Source organism: Aegilops tauschii, chromosome 7, assembly GCF_002575655.3.
Source record: "Aegilops tauschii subsp. strangulata cultivar AL8/78 chromosome 7, Aet v6.0, whole genome shotgun sequence".
Lineage (NCBI taxonomy): Eukaryota > Viridiplantae > Streptophyta > Magnoliopsida > Poales > Poaceae > Aegilops > Aegilops tauschii.
The window spans coordinates 66,535,787-66,544,641 of NC_053041.3; positions in this window are offsets into that span (position 1 = coordinate 66,535,787).

An 8,855-nucleotide genomic window follows, 5' to 3' on the forward strand; every position below is an offset into this window, starting at 1 on the left:
TCGTTACCGACAAGTCTCTTTACTCGTACCGCAATGCATGATCCCGTGACTAACGCCTTAGTCACATTGAGCTCATTATGATGATGCATTACCGAGTGGGCCCAGAGATACCTCTCCGTCACACAGAGTGACAAATCCCAGTCTCGATCCGTGCCAACCCAACAGACACTTTCGGAGATACCCGTAGTGCACCTTTATAGTCACCCAGTTACGTTGTGACGTTTGGCACACCCAAAGCACTCCTACGGTATCCGGGAGTTGCACGATCTCATGGTCTAAGGAAAAGATACTTGACATTGGAAAAGCTCTAGCAAACGAAACTACACGATCTTTTATGCTATGCTTAGGATTGGGTCTTGTCCATCACATCATTCTCCTAATGATGTGATCCCGTTATCAATGACATCCAATGTCCATAGTCAGGAAACCATGACTATCTGTTGATCAACGAGCTAGTCAACTAGAGGCTTACTAGGGACACGTTGTGGTCTATGTATTCACACATGTATTACGATTTCCGGACAATACAATTATAGCACGAATAATAGACAATTACCATGAACAAAGAAATATAATAATAACCATTTATTATTGCCTCTAGGGCATATTTCCAACAGTCTCCCACTTGCACTAGAGTCAATAATCTAGTTACATTGTGATGAATCGAACACCCATTGCGTCCTGGTGTTGATCATGTTTTGCCCTAGGGAGAGGTTTAGTCAACGGATCTGCTACATTCAGGTCCGTATGTACTTTACAAATATATATATGTCTCCATTTTGAACACTTTCACGAATGGAGTTGAAGCGACGCTTGATATGCCTGGTCTTCCTGTGAAACCTGGGCTCCTTCGCAAGGGCAATAGCTCCAGTGTTGTCACAGAAGAGAGTCATCGGGCCCGACGCATTGGGAATCACCCCTAGGTCGGTAATGAACTCCTTCATCCAGACTGCTTCCTGAGCTGCCTCCGAGGCTGCCGTGTACTCTGCTTCACATGTAGATCCCGCCACGACGCTTTGCTTGCAACTGCACCAGCTTACTGCTCCTCCATTCAAAATATACACGTATCCGGTCTGTGACTTCGAGTCATCCAGATCTGTGTCGAAGCTAGCGTCGACGTAACCCTTTACGACGAGCTCTTCGTCACCTCCATAAACGAGAAACATATCCTTAGTCCTCTTCAGGTACTTCAGGATATTCTTGACCGCTGTCCAGTGTTCCATGCCGGGATTACTTTGGTACCTTCCTACCAAACTTACGGCAAGGTTTACATCAGGTCTGGTACACAGCATGGCATACATAATAGACCCTATGGCCGAGGCATAGGGGATGACACTCATCTTTTCTATATCTTCTGCCGTGGTCGGGCATTGAGCCGTGCTCAATTGCACACCTTGCAATACAGGCAAGAACCCCTTCTTGGACTGATCCATACTGAACTTCTTCAATATCTTGTCAAGGTATGTACTCTGTGAAAGACCAATGAAGCGTCTTGATCTATCTCTATAAATCTTGATGCCTAATATACAAGCAGCTTCTCCAAGGTCCTTCATTGAAAAACACTTATTCAAATAGGCCTTTATACTTTCCAAGAATTCTATATCATTTCCCATCAATAATATGTCATCCACATATAATATGAGAAATGCTACAGAGCTCCCACTCACTTTCTTGTAAACACAGGCTTCTCCATAAGTCTGTGTAAACCCAAACGCTTTGATCATCTCATCAAAGCGATTGTTCCAACTCCGAGATGCTTGCACCAGCCCATAGATTGAGCGCCGGAGCTTGCATACTTTGTTAGCATCCTTAGGATCGACAAAACCTTCCGGCTGCATCATATACAACTCTTCCTTAAGGAAGCCGTTAAGGAATGCCGTTTTGACGTCCATCTGCCATATCTCATAATCATAGTATGCGGCAATTGCTAACATGATTCAGACGGACTTCAGCTTCGCTACGGGTGAGAAAGTCTCATCGTAGTCAACCCCTTGAACTTGTCGATAACCCTTAGCGACAAGTCGAGCCTTATAGATGGTCACATTACCATCCGCGTCCGTCTTCTTCTTAAAGATCCATTTGTTTTCTATGGCTCGCCGATCATCGGGCAAGTCAGTCAAAGTCCATACTTCGTTTTCATACATGGATCCTATCTCGGATTTCATGGCTTCTAGCCATTTGTCGGAATCCGGGCCCGCCATCGCTTCTTCATAGTTCGAAGGTTCACCGTTGTCTAACAACATGATTTCCAGGACAGGGTTGCCGTACCACTCTGGTGCGGAACGTGTCCTTGTGGACCTACGAAGTTCAGTAACTTGATCCGAAGTTTCATGATCATCATCATTAACTTCCTCCCCAGTCGGTGTAGGCACCACAGGAACATCTTCCTGCGCTGCGCTACTTTCCGGTTCGGAAGGGGTGACTATCACCTCATCAAGTTCCACTTTCCTCCCACTCAATTCTTTCGAGAGAAACTCCTTCTCCAGAAAGGACCCATTCTTGGCAACGAAGATCTTGCCTTCGGATCTGAGGTAGAAGGTATACCCAATAGTTTCCTTAGGGTATCCTATGAAGACGCATTTTTCCGACTTGGGTTCGAGCTTTTCAGGTTGAAGTTTCTTGACATAAGCATCGCATCCCCAAACTTTTAGAAACGACAGCTTAGGTTTCTTCCCAAACCATAATTCATACGGTGTCGTCTCAACGGATTTCGACGGAGCCCTATTTAAAGTGAATGCGGCAGTCTCTAAAGCATAACCCCAAAATGAGAGCGGTAAATCGGGAAGAGACATCATAGATCGCACCATATCCAATAGAGTGCGATTACGACGTTCGGACACACCATTTCTCTGAGGTGTTCCAGGCGGCGTGAGTTGTGAAACTATTCCACATTTCCTTAAGTGTGTACCAAATTCGTGACTTAAATATTCTCCACCACGATCTGATCGTAAGAATTTTATTTTCCTGTCACGTTGATTCTCAACTTCACTCTGAAATTCCTTGAACTTTTCAAAGGTTTCAGACTTGTGTTTCATTAGGTAGACATACCCATATCTACTTAAGTCATCAGTGAGAGTGAGAACATAACGATATCCTCCGCGAGCCTCAACACTCATTGGACCGCACACATCGGTATGTATGATTTCCAATAAGTTGGTTGCTCGCTCCATTGTTCCGGAGAACGGAGTCTTGGTCATCTTACCCATGAGGCATGGTTCGCACGTGTCAAATGATTCGTAATCAAGAGACTCCAAAAGTCCATCTGCATGGAGCTTCTTCATGCGCTTGACACCAATGTGACCAAGGCGGCAGTGCCACAGATATGTGGGACTATCGTTATCAACTTTACATCTTTTGGTATTCACACTATGAACATGTGTAACATCACGGTCGAGATTCATCAAAAATAAACCATTGACCAGCGGGGCATGACCATAAAACATATCTCTCAAATAAATAGAACAACCATTATTCTCGGATTTAAATGAGTAGCCATCTCGAATTAAACGAGATCCAGATACAATGTTCATGCTCAAAGCTGGCACTAAATAACAATTATTGAGGTTTAAAACTAATCCCGTGGGTAGATGCAGTGGTAGCGTGCCGACGGCGATCACATCGACCTTGGAACCATTCCCGACGCGCATCGTCACCTCGTCCTTCGCCAGTCTCCGTTTATTCCGTAGTTCCTGTTTTGAGTGACAAATATGAGCAACCGCACCGGTATCAAATACCCAGGAGCTACTACGAGTACTGGTAAGGTACACATCAATTACATGTATATCACATATACCTTTGGTGTTGTCGGCCTTCTTCTTGTCCGCTAAGTATTTGGGGCAGTTCCGCTTCCAGTGACCACTTCCCTTGCAATAAAAGCACTCAGTCTCAGGCTTGGGTCCATTCTTTGACTTCTTTCCAGTAACTGGTTTACCGGGCGCGGCAACTCCCTTGCCGTCCTTCTTGAAGTTCTTCTTACCCTTGCCCTTTTTGAACTTAGTGGTTTTATTCACCATCAACACTTGATGTTCTTTTCTGATCTCCCCTTCCGCTGATTTCAGCATTGAATATACCTCAGGAATGGTATTTTCCATCCCCTGCATATTGTAGTTCATCACAAAGCTCTTGTAGCTTGGTGGAAGCGACTGGAGGATTCTGTCAATGACCGCGTCATCCGGGAGATTAACTCCCAGCTGAATCAAGCGGTTGTGCAACCCAGACATTCTGAGTATGTGCTCACTAACAGAACTATTCTCCTCCATTTTACAGCTGAAGAACTTGTCGGAGACATCATATCTCTCGACCCGGGAATGAGCTTGGAAAACCAATTTCAGCTCCTCGAACATCTCATATGCTCCATGTTTCTCAAAACGCTTTTGGAGACCCGGTTCTAGGCTGTAAAGCATGCCGCACTGAACGAGGGAGTAATCATCAGCACGCTGCTGCCAAGCGTTCATAACGTCTTGGTTTTGTGGGATTGGTGCTTCACCTAGCGGTGCTTCTAGGACATAATCTTTCTTGGCTACTATGAGGATGATCCTCAGGTTCCGGACCCAGTCCGTATAGTTGCTGCCATCATCTTTCAGCTTGGTTTTCTCTAGGAACGCGTTGAAATTGAGGACAACGTTGGCCATTTGATCTACAATACATAGTGTAAAGATTTTAGACTAAGTTCATGATAATTAAGTTCATCTAATCAAATTATTTAATGAACTCCCACTCAGATAGACATCCCTCTCGTCATCTAAGTGAAAACATGATCCGAGTTTAACTAGGCCGTGTCCGATCATCACGTGAGACGGACTAGTCAAGATCGGTGAACATCTCCATGTTGATCGTATCTTCTATACGACTCATGCTCGACCTTTCGGTCCTCCGTGTTCCGAGGCCATGTCTGTACATGCTAGGCTCGTCAAGTCAACCTAAGTGTATTGCGTGTGTTCCGAGGCCATGTCTGTACATGCTAGGCTCGTCAACACCCGTTGTATTCGAACGTTAGAATCTATCACACCCGATCATCACGTGGTGCTTCGAAAGAACGAACCTTCGCAACGGTGCACAGTTAGGGTGAACACTTTCTTGAAATTATTATAAGGGATCATCTTACTTACTACCGTCGTTCTAAGCAAATAAGATGCAAAAACATGATAAACATCACATGCAATCAAATAGTGACATGATATGGCCAATATCATCATGCTCCTTTGATCTCCATCTTCGGGGCACCATGATCATCTTCGTCACCGGCATGACACCATGATCTCCATCATCATGATCTCCATCATTGTGTCTTCATGAAGTCGTCACGCCAATGATTACTTCTACTTCTATGGCTAACGCGTTTAGCAACAAAGTAAAGTAAATTACATGGCGTTATTCAATGACACGCAGGTCATACAAAATAATAAAGACAACTCCTATGGCTCCTGCCGGTTGTCACACTCATCGACATGCAAGTCGTGATTCCTATTACAAGAATATGATCAATCTCATACATCACATATATCATTCATCACATCTTCTGGCCATATCATATCACATATATCACTTGCTGCAAAAACAAGTTAGACGTCCTCTAATTGTTGTTGCAAGTTTTTACGTGGTTTGTAGGTTTCTAGCAAGAACGTTTCTTACCTACGTATGACCACAACGTGATTTGCCAATTTCTATTTACCCTTCATAAGGACCCTTTTCATCGAATCCGTTCCGACTAAAGTAGGAGAGACAGACACCCGCTAGCCACCTTATGCAACTAGTGCATGTCAGTCGGTGGAACCTGTCTCACGTAAGCGTACGTGTAAGGTCGGTCCGGGCCGCTTCATCCTACAATGCCGCCGAAACAAGAAACGACTAGTAGCGGCAAGAAGAATTGGCAAACTCAACGCCCACAACTGCTTTGTGTTCTACTCGTGCGTAGTAACTACGCATAGGCCTGGCTCATGATGCCACTGTTGGGAATCGTAGCATAATTTTAAAATTTTCCTACGCTCACCAAGATGCATCTATGGAGTGTACTAGCAACGAGGGGAAGGGAGTGCATCTACATACCCTTGTAGACCGCGAGCGGAAGCGTTCCAATGAACGTGGATGACGGAGTCGTACTCGCCGTGATCCAAATCACCGATGACCGAGTGCCGAACGGACGGCACCTCCGTGTTCAACACACGTACGGTGCAGCGACGTCTCCTCCTTCTTGATCCAGCAAGGGGGAAGGAGAGGTTGATGGAGATCCAACAGCACGACGACGTGGTGGTGGATGTAGCGGGTCTCCGGCAGGGCTTCGCCGAGCTTCTGCGAGAGAGAGAGAGAGGTGTTGCAGGGGAGGAGGGAGGCGCCCAAGGCTGTAGATTGCTGCCCTCCCTCCCCCCTCCCTTTATATAGGCCCCTGGGGGGCGCCGGCCCTGGGAGATGGGATCTCCAAGGGGGGGCGGCGGCCAAAGGGGGGAAGGGGTTGCCTTGCCCCCCAAGGCAAGGGGGAAGCCCCCACCCTAGGGTTCCCAACCCTAGGCGCATGGGGGGAGCCCCATGGGGGGCGCCCAGCCCACTAGGGGCTGGTTCCCTTCCACTTTCAGCCCATGGGGCCCTCCGGGATAGGTGGCCCCACCCGGTGGACCCCCGGGACCCTTCCGGTGGTCCCGGTACAATACCGGTAACCCCCGAAACTTTCCCGGTGGCCGAAACTTGACTTCCTATATATAATTCTTCATCTCCGGACCATTCCGGAACCTCTCGTGACGTCCGGGATCTCATCCGGGACTCCGAACAACTTTCGGGTTTCCGCATACATATATCTCTACAACCCTAGCGTCACCGGACCTTAAGTGTGTAGACCCTACGGGTTCGGGAGACATGCAGACATGACCGAGACGCCTCTCCGGTCAATAACCAACAGCGGGATCTGGATACCCATGTTGGCTCCCACATATTCCACGATGATCTCATCGGATGAACCACGGTGTCGAGGATTCAATCAATCCCGTATGCAATTCCCTTTGTCAATCGGTATGTTACTTGCCCGAGATTCGATCGGTATCCCAATACCTTATTCAATCTCGTTACCGGCAAGTCTCTTTACTCGTACCGCAATGCATGATCCCGTGACTAACGCCTTAGTCACATTGAGCTCATTATGATGATGCATTACCGAGTGGGCCCAGAGATACCTCTCCGTCACACGGAGTGACAAATCCCAGTCTCGATCCGTGCCAACCCAACAGACACTTTCGGAGATACCCGTAGTGCACCTTTATAGTCACCCAGTTACGTTGTGACGTTTGGCACACCCAAAGCACTCCTACGGTATCCGGGAGTTGCACGATCTCATGGTCTAAGGAAAAGATACTTGACATTGGAAAAGCTCTAGCAAACGAAACAACACGATCTTTTATGCTATGCTTAGGATTGGGTCTTGTCCATCACATCATTCTCCTAATGATGTGATCCCGTTATCAATGACATCCAATGTCCATAGTCAGGAAACCATGACTATCTGTTGATCAACGAGCTAGTCAACTAGAGGCTTACTAGGGACACGTTGTGGTCTATGTATTCACACATGTATTACGATTTCCGGACGATACAATTATAGCATGAATAATAGACAATTAGCATGAACAAAGAAATATAATAATGACCATTTATTATTGCCTCTAAGGCATATTTCCAACAAGGTGAAGCTAAGCATGGGTGCAGAAACGCCGCGTCCCTTTAGACTACGAATCTCTCTTTCCATACTTAATTATAGTCTCACTAGCTCTATGTATCGGACGACGCATGGTACCGATATGAGATCACGGGTGTCCTCTTCCACTCCTGACTATGATACCACGCTTGGGTTGTTGTGGATGGGCCACGCGAGGATGCCATTGCTTTGCAAGGTGTCATGTTGGCCATATGTGCGCTGGTAGCGGACCATGTCACGCCACAGACATTAATATTGCGGTAATGGCTAAATTAGTTTTAGTAGATTCACCATTAAATATATGTTTGTGTTGTATATACATGACGATATACATTTTAAGTTTTTTTTCATTAATTTGATTAAACTAGAAATGTCTGACTTAAGATAACGCTAAAACTTTAGGTAGGGTTCCTTCGATTCAAAATAATTTTATAGGATTTGAATCTTTAGAAATTTTTCCTAGATATCATGCTTAATTCATAGGATTGGAATCCTTAGAAAAGGATTGCTTCGCACTTTGTTTTAAAGGAAATTTTCCACCCACTCAAAACTATTTTTATAATTATTTGTTTTTCCTACTATTTGGCATCAAGCACTCTATGAAGGTGTGCGTTCGTTTCTCCTTCTTGAAGAAAAAAAGGGGGAAAAACCTAACCTCTATATCACAAAAGAAATAAAACCTCTTTCACCTCAGCTAAACACAGCAGATGACACGTGGCCCTCACATCCATCTCGAAAAGGAAAAAAAAACCTCACTTTCATCTTAAAAAAGGAAAAACATTTTTTTTTCTAAAAACACATTCCCATCGTAGCCAACCAGCAGGTGCCACTTGGCATAGATGGCCGGTCGCCCTTTCTTTCCCCTTTAATGGCTTTAATTTCTATTATTTGCTAATTCTATAGAATTCAAGTGTGTCTGCAACTCGAATCTTATGTTTTTCCTATTTTTTTCTGTTCCTACTAATCAAATATCTAAAATCTAACCATGTGGTAGGACTACTGGGGAAAGTAATGAAGGAGAGAGTGTAGTTGTCCTTGACATGGTGACTGCTGCTCATCATAATATGACCGGTCACTATTGTCATGGGGTGTGAGCCTGGCAAACCGGAATACAAGCCTATAAGAAGATTAAATGGCATGGTTTGATGCAATGTTTAAATGCGGCATGGCCCGCGTT